The following is a 22069-nucleotide window of genomic DNA, read 5'->3' as shown; positions in this document are numbered from 1 at the left end:
GCACCATGACTCTTCACAGATTAACTCTGCCAGATCATATTCCCATTTTACCTCCATACGTTTCTGGTTCATCTGCTCATAATCCCCTTCAGCTCGACTTGGGTGTCGTCTCATCTGCTCATAATTCAGTTCATCTGCTCATAATTCAGCTTCAATCTGGGTTCATGTTTGGGACCGTTTTCCACAATGCACAAACTGAGCTCCACACTCATGCAGCAATGGTCACTACTTCCAAGTGGGGCTCGGTATTCCATCGAGATTTAATCATCTCATTCACATTAGTTATCACCAGACACAAAATGCTCAGCTCCTGCCCTTGGCGGTGTCGTGTGGTTTCGGTGACATGCTGATGAAAATAAATGTCCAGCAGTGTCTCAATAAATTGATGTGCTGGGTGATGTGGTGTAACACCGAGGTACCATACTTCCCAATCAATACCCAGAAAATTAAAATCTCCAACTATTATTATATGAGGCTCCTGTCTATTGACTATCATTCTCGGAAGTTTGTTCAGTGCTTCATTATTGTGGGTTCCACTGGATGGACTGTGGTACACACATCCAACGAGCAGTTTCTCCTCATCATGATGTGACACACAGAGCAACAAAGGGATTCTTAAAAATGTTTCCATTTCCACTTCTAGAATGGACAAGGAGGTTTTTGTATCCACAGCAACTCCTCTGATATTCCTCTGGGTATCAGATTCCAAGTTGGTAAAAATGCTGTTTCCTGGTATATTCTAGCAGATATGTGAAATGTGTGAAGGTGTAGTGCACTTGATGATAAAAGCATGAAATTTGGCAGGTGTGGTTGTCATCGTAGAGCTCGACTTGGGTGTCGTCTCATATCAGTTATCACAACCACATCTGGTTTCAATCTGCTCATTAACATTTCCAGTTCTGCCATCTTGTTTGGTAACGAGTCTACATTTGTACATCACGGTCTCAAGTCATTCCTTGCATTCTCATTCCCATCATTATCTCTCTCCCGTTTACCCGCATCCTTATCTCGTCATTGCTCATCGTTATCTTGATGATTTACTCAATCATAACACTGTGTAAATGTATTCGCAATATTGGTGATACTATATTTATTTGTAATATTTTTGTAATGCCAGCAAATGCCACCCGTTGCTTCGCTGACTAAGGGGGGGGGGGGGCGAAGAGCGGGGGGAGAGAGGAGGTGGAGGTGAAAAGAGAGAAGAGGGAGGGGGGAGCGAGGAGGTAGGAAGACCAAGGAGGGTTGGAGTAGTGAGGATCCGGGGCGGAGCAAGTAGGGGTGTGGGAGCAGGGAGGGGTGCGGGGAAGGAAGGCAGTGTGAAGGAAGGGGAAAGAAGTGTGAGGGGAACGCAACGTGAGGGGAGAGTCCGTCCGAACATAACCACCATTCAGACACGTATGGAGATGAGCACGATCAAAACATAACCACTGTCTGGATATGTGCAGTGATAACCACTATCCGGGTATAACCACCATCCAGATACGTATGTTCAGACACAGAAGGAGAGAGTGAGATAGAATGAGAGAGTGCACTGTGCGAGGATGCTGCACTGTATTAGAAGGGGGTGGAGCGAGGATGGGACAAAGAGAGAGAGCGAGAGAGAGAGGTGGTGGTAAGGGAATGAGCAGAGAATATGTTATGCTTTATGAACACACACACACGTTTATGTTTTCATGTGTGTGAGTGAGAGAGTGAGAGAGTGAGAAAGTGAGAAAGTGAGAGAGTGTGTGAGAGAGTGTGTGAGAGAGTGTGTGAGAGAGTGTGTGAGAGAGTGTGTGAGAGAGTGCGTGTGAGAGTGCGTGTGAGAGTGTGTGTGAGAGTGTGTGAGAGAGTGAGAGAGAGTGTGAGAGAGAGTGTGAGAGAGAGTGTGAGAGAGAGTGTGAGAGAGAGTGTGTGAGAGAGCGTGTGAGAGAGCGTGTGAGAGAGAGTGTGAGAGAGAGTGTGAGAGAGAGTGTGAGAGAGTGTGAGAGAGAGTGAGAGAGAGTGAGAGAGTGTGAGAGAGTGAGAAAGTATGTGAGAGAGTATGTGAGAGAGTGTGTGAGAGAGTGTGTGAGAGAGTGTGTGAGAGAGTGTGTGAGAGAGAGTGTGATGGAGAGTGTGAGAGAGAGTGTGAGAGAGAGTGTGAGAGAGAGTGTGAGAGAGAGTGAGAGAGAGTGTGAGAGAGAGTGTGAGAGAGAGTGTGAGAAAGAGTGTGAGAGAGAGTGTGTGAGAGAGTGTGTGAGAGAGAGTGTGTGTGAGAGAGTGTGTGTGAGAGAGAGTGTGAGAGAGAGAGTGTGGGAGAGAGAGTGTGAGAGAGAGAGTGTGAGAGAGAGTGTGAGAGAGTGTGAGAGAGTGTGAGAGAGTGTGAGAGAGTGTGAGAGAGAGTGAGAGAGTGTGAGAGAGAGTGAGAGAGAGTGAGAGAGTGTGAGAGAGTGTGAGAGAGTGTGAGAGAGTGTGAGAGAGTGAGAGAGTATGTGAGAGAGTATGTGAGAGAGTGTGTGAGAGAGTGTGTGAGAGAGTGTGTGAGAGAGAGTGTGAGAGAGAGTGAGAGAGTGTGAGAGAGTGTGAGAGAGTGTGAGAGAGAGTGTGAGAGAGAGTGTGAGAGAGAGTGTGAGAAAGAGTGTGAGAGAGAGTGTGAGTGAGTGAGAGAGAGAGGAGTGAGAGTGAGAGAGTGAGTGAGTGAGTGAGAGAGCACTGTGCTGGAAGGGGGTGGAGCGAGGATGGGACAAAGAGAGTGAGAGAGAGGTGATGGTGAGGGAATGAGCAGAGAATATGTTACGCTTTATGAACACACACATGTTGGGTCACCGAAATAGGTGACCCTTATTGTCAGTAATTCTGTCTGTTTGTTTGGATGTTTGTTTGTTTGTCATCAGCATAATTGGTAGTAAACGTGGGCCGATTTTGACCAAACTCGGGTGGTTGGTACATCTTATGACCAAGTGCTTTGGAAATTGTGATGGTTGCTAGGGACGCTTTGGTTCCCTAGCAACAACCGAAAAACCATCAAAATCGGTACCGTTCACGCGAAATCAATTCCGAAAGCCATTATCCCACGTAGGGTTATGAAATTTGGCAGGAGTGATCTACAGGTGATGCTCTATCAAATATATTCCGGTTTTATGGTATATGAAATACTTTACCCACAGCGTTATCCCACGTAGGGTTATGAAATTTGGCAGGAATGATCTACAGGTGATGCTCTATCAAATATATTCCGGTTTTTATGATATATGGAATACTTTACCCACAGTGCCCCCTACAATTCGGGTATGCGCGAAAATTAGCGAAAATTGAAGGCACCCTAGCGACCAGGTGAGTGCATCGATACGAATGAAATTTTGCAGGTTCATGGCACTCAATGAGTACTACAACTTTGCCTCAGGACATATTGACCAATTTCGCTTAGGTCAGGGGGTCAAAGGTCAATTAGTGAAAAAAATCTATAATATGCGAGAGCTGGAGGTGCCTTCGCACCAAATGCTACTCCTAGGGTTATGGTCGGATGGTCATGAAAATTCACACTAATCGTCTGGAATGCATTGTGCACAAACGATCAAGCTGGATTTTCGATTTAGATCTTTGTTCACCCACAGCACCCCCTCAAACTTTGAGGATTTCCGATTTCAAACCGCATTTTCGGTACTTTTCATTCAAATGGATACCGAGTAGTTATCAGTAGATGGAACTGGATGAGATTTGACATGCATAATCTTAAGGTGATTCACTATCCGCTATATGACATCCATTTTGCTCTATATCTTATATTTTCCATGCTCGGCGACCCAGCGCCGCCGACCGGCGTGTGTGTGTGAGTGTGAGTGTGAGTATGAGTGTGAGTGTGAGAGAGAGAGAGACAGACAGAGAGAGAGCGCACTGTGCGAGGATGCGGCACTGTATTAGAAGGGGTGGAGCGAGGATGGGACAAAGAGAGAGCGAGAGAGAGGTGGTGGTAAGGGAATGAGCAGAGAAAATGTTATGCTTTATGAACACACACACAATAGATGTGGAGGTCAAAACAGAAAGAAAGCTTTCAGGAAAATTATAAGGGAGAGGATTTGTGGAAAGGGAGGAGAAAAGGGTGAGAAAGTGTGGTGGGAAATGAATAAAGAAAGAAAAATAAGAAGGGAGGAATAAAGAAGAAATAAAATGTGGTAAAGAAGAAAATAATGAGGGGTAATTAATGAAGATGTATCCATGGTGTACAACTTTTTAATATTTTCATCTTTGACGACTTTCTATGAAAAATACAAATGTGAAAATATAACAACAATAAACCAGCTCAGGTGAATGTGCACATCACACGAGCTGTGAATGAGGGATCAGAGTTTTTGAAGATGAAAGCAATAAACTTATTTGCTGGTGATGGTCAGGCAGTGTATTGGTACAGAGCATGGTTTATACAAATCTGATTACGATTCAATTTGTAATAAATTATGAAATACTAGCTGAAACCCCGTCACAGACGGAGGATTCCGTTCATTCAACCACCCTCACCAGCTCACCCACACTCGAGGGACATGGACTCGACAGGGCGTGCTTGCCCCCGCCTACTCATCCCCCGCCCCTGCCCCATTCCCCCCCGCCTCCCACCCCCACCTTCAATTTGCTTACCCCCCGCCCAAAATTTTAATTACCCTGGCCCCGCCCCGCCTCTTCACTCCCGACCCCCCCGTCTCTTGATTCCCCGCCCCACTTGCCCCTGGGCCCCCGCCTCTTCACTCCCCGCCCCATCTCTTGATTCCCCGCCCCACTTGCCCCCGGGCCCCCGCCCCTGTCCACCCCCTCACACTCAACCCCGCCTAATTCACCCCAGCCCCCGCCCCATTCCCCCACATCTCCCGCTTTCAATTTGCTTACCCCTGCCCAAAAATTTTCTTACCTTGCCCCCCGCCTCTTCACTCCGCCCCGTCTCAACGAAAAGTGTTTATTCTGCTTCAGAGTTGAAAGTTGACTATTGCCACGATGTGCGATGCACTCTTATAGGTATGAAGTTTCTTTCAGTCCAGGTCACAGTACCGAGAAAAATGTGATGCGACCGCAAGGAGGAGCACAAAATTGGTCCTTCCGTGTTAATATATAGAAGATACAATGTTTCTTGTTACATTTTTTGTGTAAATTCACATTCTGAGGTAGTCAGCATGTGCAGAAGAGGGTTTTACATTGCAGACGCTATTTTCGAGGAGTGGAATTGCACCTCTCAGCGGTGACTGTCTGTCGACGACAGACGTAGTGACGTCAGCGAATGACCGATGATGTCATGACGTCATGACGCCTCTCAGCGGTGACGTCACACGTCGCCATGTAAACGAATGTAAAACGAAAAGTGTTTATTCTGCTTCAGAGTTGAAAGTTGACGATTGCCACTCTGTGCGATTCACTCTTACAGGTACGAAGTTTCTTTCAGTCCAGGTCACAGTACCGAGAAAAACGTGACGCGATCGCTCGGAGGAGCACAAAATTGGTCCTTCAGTATTAATATATCGATGATTCTGCAATGTTTGTTGAGTCGAGATGTTTGTGTGAGAGATCGAGAAATATCCTCCTCCTTCTGGATTGTGAACTATCTGGAGATGAACGAGCAATTTCATCCAGCTTCTGTTTATCTTTCCCAATAAATGTCAGTGTGTGTGTGTGTGTGTGTGTGTGTGTGTGTGTGTGTGTGTGTGTGTGTGTGTGTGTGTGTGTGTGTGTGTGTGCATCCTAAATAATTCCAAAACCATGAAACCTCGCAGCCTGAAACATTGCATGCATTCAAAGGGAATTCCAAGGAAATGCAAGAGTGAAAATTGGATATTTGGGTTAATTGAAACATCCTTTTTGAAGATAATTAATGGCCTTATTTTATTATATACTTTATCAGGCAATCCTTGACCACCTCGCTCTCTTTGGGGTGTTAAGGCGTTCACTGGGTTTCTTTGCTGGGGTCTGAAACCACCATGATTTTTGGCCTGCTCAACCATGGCCTGAATTGGAACAGGCCACAACGATTTCTTCACAATAAAGTTTTTTTTTTCCACTTCCCTCACTCACATTATCAAAACCTACAAATCACTGGATGCATTGCAATGCTTATAAACATTCTGAGACGCCAGCGTTCATGGCTTCATTACATTTCCACATATGCCATAGCCTCGAGAATCTCTTCAACCAAGCCAAATTACAAAATTTACACTCCAGAATTAAACTTAGCAGCAGTTCTGACTGCCAAAAAGTGTTCATTTGTCCAATTTCGACATTGCTTGGGTATTTCCGGGAGGAGCTTAATATGACGGATCATTGCTTGCCAAGCCAGCCATTCCTTATCAACCGTTTAATTGGAGTGCTTCCTTGAGTGCTTAAGCCACATGGCGAGCATTCGACAACATTCAAACTGTCACTGAATACTTTATCTCAATCGACTTAAACAAAAGTCAGGGCTACTCACCTGCGTTGGCCACGTGTTGTTCTGCGGTGCAAGTGGCGGTGGCTGGCTCGCTGAAAATGTGAGATTTTATTTTACACGATGTTTCCCCTTTTTGTGCGATCATCCATGATAAGACCCGTCACTTTGGCATCGATAAATACAAATAGGAATCAAACGCTTCATTTTTAAAAGTTTCTTCAACCGTTTCATGGAATGCTTGGTGAAACCACTTGGCACGTGTTCTTCAAGTTTCAATGGCGATACCGTGGTACTATACCAGAGTTAGGAAGGTAAAATAAATTATATGATCACAATGAGAAAAAATGTTTTCAGTTGTTATGAAGTATTGAATCGCCACATCATGGCAGGAAAGCTGAGAGGTACACTGGTACACATGCTCGCTCTAAGCTGTCGAGCCTGGGTTTGAATCCCGACCCAACTATAAACTGTCATGTTAGTGTTTCACAGGCAGGGTGAGTCATCAATTTGTGAACTGTTAAACTGGTCATCACATCTGCCAGAATGCCGCCCCACCACCCCTCCCCTCTTCTATTCCTGTCTCTATCTCTAGCTCTCTCTGAACGTATCTGGATGGTGGTTATGCCCAGATGGTGGTTATCTCCACATGTATCCAGAGAGTGGTTATCTCCACATGTATCCGGATGGTGGTTATCTCCATACATGTCTAGATGGTGTTTATCTCGGGCGTGTCCGGACAGTGGTTGTGTCTGGATGGACCCTCCCTCACACTGCCTTACCTTGTGCTCCCCTCATGCTGCCTTGCCTTACCCTACTCCTCATCACTCCCCAACCTCTCCTCAGTCCTCCACCCCTCCATGGTTTCCCTCCCTCCTCTCTCCCTCTTACCCCCCTCCCCTTCTTAATATTCCCATCAGTGAAGCGATGGGTTGCATTTTCTTGGAGAACAAATAATTGCCAAGAAAGTTCGAGAACGAGAGAACGAGAGAAAGAGAGAATGAGAGAACAAGAGAACGAAAGAGAAAAAAAAAAGAGAGAAAGAGAAAAAAGAGAGAAAGAGAAAGAGAAAGAGAAAGAGAGAGAACAAATCAGTTGTTTTATTTTGTTCAACTCTGTTCTGTCCAGTGTTTATCACTTCTACTTTACCTGTGAGATCAACACAAGTTTGGACTGTACCCACCTCCTGATTGGACATCGTTCAATTAAACAAACTTTGGGTCAGGTGACACTTGGAAAGATGGCAGATGGAGTTGGAAAATAGGTAAGTGAAATAAAGTGAAAGAAAATATAAAGAGGGAATTAAAATATAAGAAAAAGGAAAGAATGAAAAGGAGGAAATATGGAATTTTAAATCATCTGAAAATGGAGGGGAAGAAGAACAATAACTCCCTCCCCATTTCCCTTCACTTACAAACACTTCTCAAGTTGTTGCAATCCAGTTCCACCACCTCCAGATGCTCCTCCAGCCCTTCTGTGGAAGTGAGTAAAAATGAACAAAAAATTACAAAATGTTAAATTATCTTGTTTTTAGGTTTACGAAGATTTTTTGTTGTTGTTGTTGTTTTTAGACAAATATATAAATACAACAAACACAGAGGAAGAGAAATGGAATCTCCATTTTGTATTAAAATATAATTTAATTTTCATTGATTCATTAAGGAAATTTCACATTGTTTACACGACCCTCGACCGTACTGAAATTGAATGATCACCAATTCGTTTTCTCCACAAGACGGACCTGAACCTTTCTTTCTTAACTGGAACCAGAGGAAGAACTCAAGTTCCTGTTAACTTTGAATCCAAGAGAACACAAACACATGTATTGGGCAACATGATTCTTGGAACATGTGAACGATTTATATTATATATGAATGATTTTTGTAAATGTGAGGTCGTTCTTGATGAAATTAATCTGTCGATACCTCCGTGATAGGACAGTGCACCTGTGAAAAACAACTTTTGTTGTTTATACACAACACCTGTAAATATTACCCAAACGTCTCTGCTTCGTTTGTGATGTTCCATGAACACTTCACCGTGGAATATTCATTTTAACAACTTTTACACAAAGACCCTCCACTTCCACAAACCAATACAATTCCAGTTGATGAGAAGAATAAAACGGTGAATGAATGATCAGTTCCATTGATTTGGCTGTGAAGTTTTGTACAAACATCAAGTTCATGTCCTGATTCTTCACAATCTCAACTCATGACCTCATTGACCTGTAAAGTGTTTGTTCTCAGCACAAAAGAAGATTTCTCTCCCTGACTGTCCGGTCCCCCTACATCCCAGATTATAACTTTGTGGACTTCACGTGATGAATTTTTCAATGTATGGAAAGGATTTTAATACTGTTCGTCTTGCTTTTCTGGTTCATAATGTTCCTTCATCATAACAATATTAATGATGTACAAATGTGTGTTCTGTCTTATGAACTAGAATGACACTTGGTCGAGCGCACACCTCCGACAGGCTGAACAGTTTACGTTTTGTATCCCACTGATAGGTAAGATCTGAATCCGGACATGAACCAAAATCTTATCGGTTGTTCTCATCACCGAACAAACTCATCCACCAACTTTTGTCATTATTCGTCCACAAATTTTTGAAATATCGGGCTATATGTCGATTTTGGTCCCATCTCTCAATGGTGCTTGGTGGATGCTCGGATACGCAATGCTGCATGTTAAATGGGTTATTAATGACAGTTTTGAATATTTGAATGACAGTTTGAGTCGATGGCGAGACGGACGTGCAGTGTTGACATGTCTGCAAGGTAAAGTGTTTATCACTTTATATATTATCAGATAAAGTTGTGTGTCATTAAAGTTAGTCATATGTCATAACACTTTAAATAGAAGTAATGATTAAATAAGTATGAAAAAGGATATTGCATTGCTGTGTTGACTGACTTGACACAACCTTGAGGTTGTGGGTCCATTGATGTTGAGTAATCTACTGATGTGGACCTGCGACTGGGGTTGTGGATCTGCCATTTGGAGATGTTCTGGATTGAAAGGAAAGAAACCTCGATGAAAAACGGTGCCAGCTGATGATCCGGGCAGTTCGGAAATCAGTCAATTGCTTATAAGTTATAAGTTGAGGTTATACCTTCGAATAAAATAGCGTTTATAAGTATTTACCGTGTGTGTGTGTGTGTGTGTGTGTGTGTGTGTGTGTGTGTGTGTGTGTGTGTGTGTGTGTGTGTGTGTGTGTGTGTGTGTGTGTGTGAGGTCAGGAATGGGAGCATGCACCAGAGCAGCAAGTCGCTGCGTCCACTTTCCGCCGGTACTCCAGGGGCCTCCGTCTGGCCATCCCACAGGCAGATGTCTGGCCCATCCCCATCTCCTTGAGACACTAATCAACCTGCTGCAACAACGAGGCACATGGTCAGCCCATTGGACTCCTCCACTCACGAGGCTCCCTCACTGAGAGAATCTGGTGAGCAGGATCAGCGTCAGGAAAATAAGCCACATGTCCACACAGCCACAGCTGATGCTCACGGACTATGCAGGTAACAAATCTTATTTGAGTCTCTCGCAGCAACCGCTTGTTGGACACAAAGTCTTTGTCTCAGATCCCTGGTCAGAGTCCAAGTCTCACATCCAAAAGCAAGACTGGAAGCACCAAGGACCTGAAGACTCGGACTTTCGTCCTCCTGCACAGGTGCTGGCAGCGCCATACCCCATTATCCAGTGAATCCATGACTCTCCAGGCCCGACCCAGACGTCTACTGACCTCTGGCTCACAATCATGAGAGACATGAATATCACTGCCAAGGAAAGTGAATTTCTCCGTGACTTCAACATCCTCACCACAAACAGGTACAGACAAGACAGCAGCATCCAAGATGCCCATTGAAAGCCGGTATCTTAGTTTTGACCCAGGAAACCCATATTCCCAGCGGCTCAGACTCCTCATTCAGCACCTCAAGGGAACCCAAAAGGATATCTGGAGTCTCCGCAAAGATGACTGCACCATCTGCGAAATCAAGGTCAGAGATCTTGACATTCCCAAATGATGCACCACAACTTGTTCTCTCTGACATCCTCCCCAGAATCCAGTCCTAATAAGTGCTGAAAAGTGTGGGGGCCAGTGCACACCCCTGTATCACCACATATCACAGCACTCTCAGTACCAGAGTTTAGTTCAGACATCAGATTGATGAGTTTTGGCAGCACTCCATGAAGACCAAGATTCCTCCAGAGGGCATCCCGATTTATTGAATGAAACGCTTTACAGAGATCAACAAAGGCTGCAAGCTGCCCCTGCAAAACTCTCATCTGTGTTCGGTGAGGACCCGAAGAGCAAGGATACAGTCAATCGTTGACCTCTTTGGAGTAAAGTCTGACTGCTCTGGACGCTGGTGCTGAAGCAGATGGTGGCGAACCCTCTCAATAATTATCCGAGCAAAGACCTTGCACGGCACTGAGAGCAGCGTCACCCGTTGGTAGTTGTTGCAGTCTTGGTGATCGCCCTTACCTTTCCAGAGAGTGACAACAAGGCCCCTCTTCCAGTCAGTTGGGATGATGCCTGTGTTCCAGGCAGAGCACAGAACTGCATGCAACGACACTAATGCAGCATCATTTCCACCAGCCTTGAGAAGTTCACTATGGATGCTACAGATCCCAGAAACTTCACCCCATTTCAACCTGTTCGCCGCAGCCTGTGTTTCCACCAAATGAACGAGGATCACAGTTGATCACCCAGACCTCCTCCCCACCCCCAAATCTCCACTCAGCCTGTTCACAAACTCCTCAGGTGCCCTCTCATCCTTGAGTTTGCCAACATCCAGCCGAGGCTGGGATGGTACAATTCTCCTGGATTGGAGCTGCAACTTCAGAGTTTCCTCGACAAGCCTGTGGTCAGTATTGAGGAACTGAGCACTCTGGTGGACCCTGCAGTTCTGGATCATCCTCCAGTGACCATCAATGAGCACATGGTCAATCTCCTTTGCCACCTTGCCAGCGTTGGAATACCAAGTCCATCAATGAGCCTGTGGGGGCTGAAAGCATGAACCAGCCTACCTAAGTCCATGACTTCTTGCAAAGTCAAGGAACTTGGTTCTATTCTGTTTCTCAGTTCCAGACCCATGGGGACCAACACATTTCAAAACCATCCTGATTCGTTCCAATTGATGCATTGAAATCCCCCAAGACTGGAAGAATATCTCGCGTGGGGCACTGATCAAGCACAGACTCGAGCGTATTATAGAATGCGTCCTTCACGGTGAGATCACTCGCCTCAGTCGGAGCATATACAGAGACCATGGATATGACACCCAAGAAATGACGAATCTTTCGACTCATAATACGCTCGTTGACTGGTGTTACCTCAATTACCATTGCAGTAGGCTTATTGGACAAAGCAACAGCAACTCCTTGGGCATGGTAACCATCAGAGTGACCAGACCAATAATAGGTGTAACCACCCATCATAATCTCGCCACAATCCGGTCTCCGAACCTCAGAGAGTGCTGCAATACCAATGTCCAAATGCTTGAGCTCAGATGATAACAGAGACAGGTGATCATCCTCTTTTAGGGATAGGACATCCCAGGCACCAAACCAAAGGGACTGCCTCAGGTTAACGTTAATCCAAGGAGACCGCCGTCTGGTGGACGACACCACAATCCTAAAAAATAAGTAGATAATTCAAAACATAAATTCCATTTCATAACAAAACTGTTTTTGGCAGCAGAACCACACTACACAGTGCCAAATTTGAAAAAGGAACAGAGGAGGTGCCCTGCCAGCACTACTCACTCACGAAACCAGCCAAGCAGCCGTCTTCGGCCCAACTCAAGCCATGTGAAACCCATGCGAAGCACTGCCTCATTGGCTTTGCGACAACCACATCAAAGCACCACCGGCAATGAGAAAAGCTCTCCAGCAAGAGATGCAGGAAACCACCGACCGTCAGCAATGATCCAAGAATAAAGGTCATTCTCAATGTAGTCAGACCCACGTAAAGCGAGCGATCCCATGTGTGCCAGTGCAACCAACTCTGCGTACAGCGTGACACTGAACAGGAAGAGGGTGAGAACATGGCCCCAGTTCACGCCTTCCATGAAACAGCTCGGTCAGCACATTCAGCAGGCAGCCCTGAAGTTCCGCCGGGCTCGCCATCTCCAATGCTTAACCACCAACAATGACCATCCACAGCTCCATGAACACCAAAGCCGTGTTCAGTACCCAATTTTCTTGAAGAGCGCTCACCAAGGGGCTTAAGTTCTCAAGCAAGCACTCCATTTTAATATGTTGACAAAGAAGCTTGCCACTTGGGAACTGAACACAACAGAGGCAGCCATGTTGTGATGTCACCCATGCGCATGGTGACGACCAAAATAAAACTATTGCGATACGTCAACATTTAGCATGGTTCTTGGATGTATTATGAAAGCGTTCTAACATCTGTGGACTCCATTCTAACCTAACAGATATCTCACTCTCTCAGTGAGTGCATTCAACATTTCAAACATGCTCTTTCTTTCCTCTCACACCTCCCACTTTTCCCAACCCCTCAAATATTGAAACTCCCCCTGCCTACTCCCTACTTCACCATAACACTGCCATGTCTTATCCTTCCCCACTCCCCACCTCTCCCATCGCAATGCTCCACCTTGGCCGTGCCTGCTCTCATCGTCTCCCTCCCTCTCAAGGCAACCTTCACACTCTTTCCCCCTCCAAGCTTCCTTCTCACCCTTCTTCCTCAACTCACCCCTGTCACCCTTCAATCTCCCCCCTCACACACCCTTCTCAAAGTCCCCCCCCCCCGTTACATCTTCAAAGCTGCATCCTTCCATTGCCTTCTCTCTTCCATCTCATCCCTCCACCTCCTCCAATCTTCAACTTCCCTCTGCCCCCTCTCATTACTCCCCAATGTGCCTCATCACCACCACCGAGCCTTTTCCCCTTTTCATCTGGCCCTCTCCCCAAGCTCTTCTGTAATCCCCCAAACACTGTCAATGTCTCTCTCTCTTCCACTCTTCCCCCCTCCTCCCTCCCCCTCCCTTGCACCCAAAGCCTCCTCCCCCTCTGTCTTCCTTAACAGTGTGGACCTCAAACATTTGAGGCCTTCAATCAAACCTGACAGATCTTTCCATGCAGGTTGCCACTGAAAAACCAGACAAAATCTGTTCAACAGAAGTTTTCCTCCTTCAATATGTCTTTGACTCGCTGGTATCTCTCCTTGGTTACTCCCTCCTCCGGTATGACAGACCTGAGCCTTGTCATGGCAGCAGAGTTGCTCTCTTCAGCAAAAACTCTATTCCTCACAATCCATGAACTACCCTCACTCCTCCCATCCCCAGGAATACATGTGGCTATGGCTTCCCCTGCACTCTCACCTCATGTTTATATGTGTGTTGCATCGTCCACCAAACAGTGATGACTCCATTTACAACTCGCTTGCCAAAAACATGGACTAACTTCTGTGCTCTCATCCCAACTCCCTCTTCCTCATATGTCACGATTTAAATTGTCATCATGTCAGTTGGCTCGGTGTGGGTACCTCCCTCACCTGCCATGGCACTTTGGCAAAAGACTTCTGTGACTCATTGGGACTGACACAATCTGTCAACTTCCCGAACAGGATCTCAACGAACGGCACTCCATCTCTTCTGGATCTGATTTTGACCAATTTACCAGAAAACGTCTGCTGTTCTTCCTCTGATCCAATCGGTTCATCTGACCACATGCTTGTCAAAGTGGACATCTCTCTGGCTGTTATGAGACAACCACCTCAGTGCCGTCGATTCTGGAATTTCACTCAGGTCGACGGGCAAGGACTTCAAGCAGCCATCAAATTTCTCGACTGGTCTCCCATCTCTACTTTCTCTGACATCAACTCATCCTGGGAATTGTTTCAAGAAATTTGCTCTCTCATGCACAGATTTATCCCATCTTGTTTTCAGTTGTCCTTCCCTTCCGATTTATCCTATCTTGTCTTGAGTTGTCCTTCCCGTCTGATTTATCGCATCTTGTCTTCAATTGTCCTTCCCTTCCTCCCACCGATCGAACACTGAAGCTTGCGGTGAGGCAGTTGTCCTGAAACAACTTGCCTTCGCCTCATGGAAGGCAAATACAACTGAAGGCAATCTCAGTTTCTTCCACAAAGCTAGGAACAAGTGTCTGTCTCGCCTGAGAAGAGCCAGGAAACATCTTTCTAATGTCAAGTCCGAACTTTCAAACATGTCTGCCTCCTCCAAATCCTGGAGGCATCCAGTTAAGTCTGTTTCTGGTGTATGTTCCTCCTCCATCCCCTCCCTCACCTCAAATGGACGCTCAGCTGACACTGCAGTGAAAAGAGTGAATGCCTAAACTCCTTGTTTGCTTCTGAATCTTGTCCCACAAACCCACCGCTTTCTGTACCCACCTTACCCAGTTGCACCCAGCTGTTCCTGGACTCTGTGTCATTTTCTCGTGACAAGGTGGAGAGTGTCAAACCTCGACTGATTCTGCAACCGGTCCAGACGGCATCTGCCCAGATGTCCAAAAAACCTCTGCTGCTCTTGCTCACACTCACTCGGTTCTATTCACCCTCTCATTTGCTCAAGATCATCTGCCATATGCATAGAAATCAGCAAACATTACCACTCTGCATAAAAATGGTGCGAAAAAACAGATTCTTGCAACTACAGACCAATTTGCCTTCTCCCAATCATCAGCAAGGTTATGGAATCAATCATCACTTCCAACATTAAATCCTTCCTCTTCTCCAATGGCCTGATTTTTGGTCATCAATTTGGATTCAAAGAAGGTCACTCAACCCAGGATTGCTCCTGCTTTCCCAACAATGGATGGAGGTTCTCAATGCCAGACATGAGATCAGAGCCATCTCCCTCGATATACCACCAGCTTTTGATATGGTCTAGCACTCCGCCCTGCTCACCAAACTCTCTTCAGACGGTATCAAAGGGAATCTCCACTCATGGCTCGCAGACTTCCTCTCCCGTCGCAGCCAATGTGTGGCCCTTCATGGAATTCACTCGCCCTTCTTCCTGTCTCGGCTGGAGTTCCTCAAGGTGGTGTTCTGGGCCCAGTGCTTTTTCTCATTTTCAACACTGATCTCTCCGATTCTCTGGAAAATCCTCTTCTTCTCTTTACTGATGACTCCACACTCTTGCCATACCATCTGTCATCCTTCAGATCGGCAAGCAGCAGCCTCTTCACTCTCTGTAGATGAGGATAAAATCACAAGCTGGTCTAACACTTGGAACATGTCTTCTTTTAATCCTGACAAATTTCACACACTCACTATGTCTCTCCAAAAGGACTGTCTGGAACATCCCCACCCCCACCCCCCCCAACTACTTCTCAACAATCCCCTTGAAGAAATCCTTTCATTCAAACTTTTGGGCCTCACTATCTGCCATGATCTTTCCTGAGAAAGCCACACCTCTAAGCTGGCCTCCAAAGCTCATCACCGACTGGGCATCCTCCATCGTGCAAAGTCCTTCCTTGGTACACCTTACCTCCTGACGATGTACAAAGCTTTCATCTGCAGCCTGATGGAATGCTGCTTTCCCCTCTTTGGGCTGGTGCTCCTACATCTCACCTTTCTCAGCTTTACGCTGTGGAAACAAAGGCATTTGGGATCATTGGCATCTCCCACGATAAGGCTGAGTCTTTGGGTCTCTCACTCTCTCACCGCAGGCAGGGCAGTTGTCTTTCTATCTTTCACTGTCTCTCCGGCCTCGCCCCGGCCCCCACCCCACTTTGTCTGATATCTGTCCCGCCCATGTTTCTGCAGGGCACTGATGGTCTGCCAGCAACCACCTTCTGGTAAACCCCCGTTAATCCACCTCAAACCCACCTCCTTCAAAGTCCCTGCTTTCCTTCCTGAAAGGCCCTGTAGTACAATCTTGTTTACCCTGTGTACCTCACCCCCATTCCATTCCCTTCCACAGATCTTCTCATGTCTCTGTTCCCCACTGTTTTGGGCTTCCCTCTCCCATTCCTCTCATCTCCTGCTCTCTTATTATACTTTCTGTGTGTCAGCTCTTATACGAGCCTCGACATTGAATAAAAATACAAAAAAAATTATCAAATTAACTAATGAATTAAATCTGGGTTTTACCACCATTTTACCCATTGTCTATTACATCACTCAATCTAACACGTCACATTCGATCTTCGTGTCTGTTCTTTGAGCAATTTATGTCCTGAAAAAACAGGAATTTTCCAAATTACATTGATTTTCAATTTTGTTTGAGTACCAGGAAGGCAGACAGAGGAAAAAAATTAATCTCACTCCTCTCTGCGCATGTGTGATCAAGACAAACTCAGAGCCAAAGTACGGTAAAACGAAAGAGTTGTCTTCCAATTCATGTTCTGATTAGTGTTCAAAATAGAGCATTCAATTTAATTAAGTTGTTACTCGATCATAAACTGATGATCATAAGCTGATTCGACAGACAGATGGATGGAAATTAAGAAATTCCTTCACCCCACTTTTTGCTTTGCATGCGTGGGGTAACTAAAACTATTCACAACTGATGTGGATTTTTTTAACCCACCTTGTTGTGATCGTTGTCCTCCTGAAGGATTCTAACTGGTCGATTGTGGAATCCTATTTGACTTCAGACAGAGTTTAACGTTTGTCCGATTTGATTATAAAACTCTACAAAAACCCTATCGACACTGATAAAACTGATGTCCACACAAGTCCTTCCTTGTGAAACAATTTATTTCCTTATAATACACCATACACTTCTCACCCTTGTACAATGAACTTAAGAATCCCCATTTGATTGCAATATTATTTGGTTCTATTTCATTTATTCTTATTTTAGTTAACAGTTAGACCAACCCGATTCAATTCACTTCTACATTACATCAGAGAGTTTTATTCTTACTTGGTACTTGGTCAGTTCCAAGGAGTACGAGCCACTGAGAAACTATACTTCCTCACGTGATCGTACTGAGAACAATGTGCCTTTCAAAATATTTATACTTCCATGAGAGAGAGGTTGGGGGATCTTCACCCAGACTGTAGACGTGTCCTTTAGACAAAAAGCCACTTTGTACATTTTCTAAGCAAAGGTTCATTTATCAGCTCGGTCACTCTGCTCCAGAACAACACATTTCTTATCATTTAGGGCAAAAGTCTTTTGGCCAGAAATGACAGCCAATTCAATTTGCAGCATAAAAGTTACATTTCTGAAACTCCATTTGTTACAATTTAAAATACATTAATATAAATTTTTCCCCACACAACCTCAAAGGCTTTGTCCATAGCACATCAGATTAATTGTCTGTCCAATGGCCTTGCACCTCCACAACACATCTGTCTCTCCTGGAATCGTTAGAATCTAAAACCATCAATATTATTGTCATCTCGCATGACAAGAATAAAGCACAAGACCTGCTGTTCTCACTTTGCAGAGGTTGGTCGACCCTCTGTTATTTCCCATTTCCTCCAGTATTGATCCCTCTCTCTGCTCTCTTCGACCTCTGACCATCCAAAGATTATCGAGGATGACCCGTTCTTACAGTAATCCCTTCTGGTCAAACTCCCAATAACTCGACTTTCTGCAAATATCCACTCCTTTATTCGATTTGTGGAACTGCTTTCCGAAGATGATTCAATCCAAATTTTCCATCCAGGGACTTTAAGTACGTGTTATACCAGCATATAGTGTCACCACCCATCACTACCTGCAAATATTTCTGCCCTTGTGAACCCCACCTCACTGAAGCCTTGTGGTTTCAGGTGAGGATATTTCCTGCCCTCCCATCTTAATTTATTTTTTCCTGTTCGATGGTTACCTAGCTTGTTGCATCCAACTGCTGTGTGCACCTGTTGCCCCACCAAAACCATGTTGGCTTTTTGCCCTTTGTGACATCACTCTTCCTGAGCCATGATTTGGTATACAAAAAGGAAAAAAACAAACATTGCTATTTGTTCCTTTTCTCGACTTTTCTCTTCCCGTTTTCCTTCCATATTTGTGTCACGTTTTGTGTTCCCTTCTTGTTTTCTTGATGAAATGCCCAGTTTGTGTCACTTACTCTGTATCTTCTCCAGGAAGTTCTTATTGAGCTTGATGAGCACGTCCAAATTCTCCTCCTCCTTCGAGAAGTCCAGAACAGTGAGAGGTGTGGTCTTCACAGATTTAAAGTTTGACATGGTCTCGAGCCTTGGAATAAAAAAGACAAACATCAGTTAAACAATTTTTTGAAGGCGACAATATTGTTACAATCAGAATTTTTTACATACCAAAACAAGTTATCTTTAAAAGAGTGAGTGGTAAATAATTTAAAATCTCCACTAATAAAAGGCAATGTGTGTGTGTGTGTGTGTGTGTGTGTGTGTGTGTGTGTGTGTGTGTCAGTGTGTGTGTCTCCTCCATAATTCCAAAACTATAAAACCTAGCAGCCTGAAACTTTGCATGCATTCTTAGAAAACTCAAAGTGCAAGAGTGAAAATTGGGTGTTTGGGATCATTAAAACACCCCTTTTGAAGATCATTAATGGACTTATTTAATTATATCCTTCACCATCCTTGGCCACCTCACTGTCTGGGGTCTAAAGGCGTATCCTGGGTAACCTCGCTGGGGTCTAAAGCCGCCATGTTTTTTGGCCTGCTCAACCATGCTCTGACGTTGAACATGCCGCAACGATTTATGACAAAGTTTATTTTTTTTTCACTTTCCTCACTCATATTATGGAATGCCTGTTCATCACAGCTACAAATCGCTGGGTATATTGCAGTGCATATAAAGACCTGGAGACACCAGCGTTCATGGCAATATTTCATTTGTGCATATTATGAATGACTGAGAGAGTTTCTTAAACTAAGCAGAACTACAAAATGTAAGCTCCAGATTTGAAAGTATCAGCAGTTCCGACTACGAAAAGAAGAGTTGATTTGTCCAATTTGGACATTGAACGGGCATTTCTGTGTGCATAGTTGTATCATCGGCAATTGGTAATCGGTTGCCAAGCCAGGCATTCCATTGGAGTAATTGCTTGAGCTCAAGCCACTTACCGAGTTGTGCAGGACTTTTCGTGTCAGTTGATAATGATACAGTTCGTGTCCCGATCGGGATGTACAGTCGACAGTTACGACAAGGTAGAGGTACGCATACAGCACACACCAACGTGGTACATATGGGTAGATTTGGATCTGTACGGACTCTCCATTGGTGTGTGGACATTCCATGCCTGTGACGGGTGCCGTGGTGGAAAAGTTTCATCCCATATCTGAAGGAAGTTCCATCAGGTTTTCCTTTGCCCTCGGCACCTGTTTCTAAAGCATTTGGTTATTGGATTTGCTTTACAAAGGTTATATGTTTGTCTTTGTGAGTTTCAAAGCAAAATATATTTCATAATGCCCGATTTCTGAGCTGTTTGTCTTATTAACGTATTATCTAAATTTCAGAGCCAATTTTTTTTTCCACCCATCACATGCACCTGAATTATAAAGATTAATGTTTGTGAATATCTCCCTGAAACATTGTTATATTGATATGCTAAGCTATATTTTGTGGACATATCACCTCTGAAACTGCTCCATGGATTGTCACCACTTTCGACATGCGGGTGCTCTGCGGTCTAATGTACAGGATAGGCTATGTGAGATTGCGCCAGACGGAGAGGTTTGGGAATTTTTGGCGATTTTCTAATTTTTACATTCATTTGCATGGCGATGGGTGACGTCACCGCTGAGGCGTAATGACGTCATGACATCTCTCATTTGCTGATGTCATTAAGTCTGTCGTCGACAGACCGTCACTGCTGAGAGGCGTAATGCCACTCCTCGAAAACAGCGTCTGCAATGTGATACCCTCTTCTGCACATGCTGACCACCTCAGAAAGCGCATTTGACACAAAAAAATGTAACAAGAAACATTGTAGATAAAGAAATTCCACAAATCACATTGTGAACACTGGATATATTGACATCTGAACGAACCCCCACTTTATAAACTTTGCATGGAAAGCGGGTTTGGCTGGTATATATATATATATATATATATATATATATATATATATATATATATATATATATATATATATATATATATATATATATATATATATATATATATATATATATATATATATATATATATATATATATATATATTAAAAAATATATATATATATATATATAATATATATTAAAAAATATATATATATATATATATATATAATATATATATAATATATATTAAAAAAATATATATATATATATATATTGTGACGTCCACGGGACTTGAACAGTCCCGCCAACGTAGAATGAGCCGAAACGATGGAGGCGGTTTATTTATTTATAACCCAAACATGGCGGTTCTAATCGCTCTACCGCAAACGGGACGAGGAAGGTGGCACGAGTCGCTTTTCACTGAGTTGATGATGTTTATTTGTTTTTATTATTAACCATAAATTACAAGACTCGACAAGAAAAGGGATCCGGGGAGATTCGACGGGATGGTGTGAGATCGGGCGTGGGGAAAACACAGACAATTCCAATGAATATACAGATCTCAAACCCTCTAAGGCGCCAAGTACACACACACACACACACACACACACACACACACACACACACACACACACACACACACACACACACACACACACACACACACACAAAACGTAGCTATTTCTGGTGGTCAGGCTGGACCGTGGTGTGGACGCAACTGTCCCTGGATTGGCGTCGGACGAGCTGGCCTTGCTCTCGTCAGGGGGGCAGGAGAAACCATGGTGCTGTCGACCTCCTGGTCCTGGCCCAAGTCCGCTCACAGCCACCAGGGAACCAGTTCTGGCGCCAAGTTGCGAGCAGGAGAGGGAGGCAGGTCCGCCCGCCGTTCGACCCCATACTCCGAGTCAGCAGAACCCCAGAGCCAACCAAGGTGAGGCACGAGGCTCAGCAAGGCTCCAAGACACGATGAAAAACAGAATCGAATCAGCGCAACAACAAGCACGCTTTCAGCACAACAACCTCCACCCCAAAAAAACATGATCTTTTTGTCCCGATCTTCTTCCTCTTCCTTTTTGACCCCGAACAGAACCTTTTTATCCTCCCGTCCTCGTCACTTCCAATCGAGCCGTTTTATTGGCCCACTGCCGTCGCCTTCCGCCAATCGTGATCACAGGGCGGAGCCATCCGCAGCACTGTCCTGTGATGTCACGGCCAGCCTCCAGAGAATACCAAAAGGGGTTTACGCAGACACACTTACCCCATCCCTTGTCCTATCTAATTACGTGACAATTATCATTTACCCCTTGAAGAAATGGACATTTACTAGACAACTTATCACCACTGAATTGCTACTTATTACATGAGATCCTGGTACACTCGAACAGCATGGCATACCTAATTAAACATCCTAATTACCCTTTGAATGCATACCCCCCTCAAACGTAACACTGCCCCCTCCTCTGGTACCGCAGCTCCTGCAAGGTATATCACAGGCGCTACCGTACCAGCCTTAACACTTACTGACTCACACCTAATTAACCTAACGAAATAAAGTAGGAGGGGCAATGGGCAGCGAGTCGCAGCTAACTTACCTATCCTGCTTAATGTACTACCCCCTTATGGCCTTATCCTCGCCTAAACAATCATTGGTTTTTTTTTTCATTTTTTATTTTTTTATTTTATCACATGAGAGCACTGAGCGAAGTTGCACTCCATCCTCTGGATCATCGCTCTTGCCCAGCACTCTTCCAGTGATCTGGGGAGGGGAAACAA

The 22069-nt window shown here is 44.7% G+C and overlaps 1 protein-coding gene and 1 pseudogene across 2 annotated transcripts in view; one reads left to right on the top strand and one right to left on the bottom strand.

Moving 5' to 3' along the window:
* LOC147033529 (zinc-binding protein A33-like) overlaps positions 1-22069 on the bottom strand; it is a 276088-nt pseudogene that overhangs the window by 17899 nt on the left and 236120 nt on the right. Inside the window, exons 7-8 of the transcript XR_015051391.1 lie at positions 18379-18506; positions 7776-7835 (exon numbers count right to left, since the gene is read on the bottom strand). The product of XR_015051391.1 is annotated as a zinc-binding protein A33-like (transcript). The remainder of the gene's footprint in view (positions 1-7775; positions 7836-18378; positions 18507-22069) is intronic.
* LOC147033530 (E3 ubiquitin/ISG15 ligase TRIM25-like) overlaps positions 1-22069 on the top strand; it is a 295818-nt gene that overhangs the window by 221414 nt on the left and 52335 nt on the right. The window lies entirely within an intron of this gene.

This window comes from Eptatretus burgeri, chromosome 2 (genome assembly GCF_056783735.1).
Source record: "Eptatretus burgeri isolate ZD-2024b chromosome 2, Ebu_testis_v1, whole genome shotgun sequence".
NCBI classification, from domain to species: domain Eukaryota; kingdom Metazoa; phylum Chordata; class Myxini; order Myxiniformes; family Myxinidae; genus Eptatretus; species Eptatretus burgeri.
The sequence above is the reverse complement of the archived record's forward strand: the minus strand, read 5'-3'. Positions and strand labels throughout refer to the sequence as shown.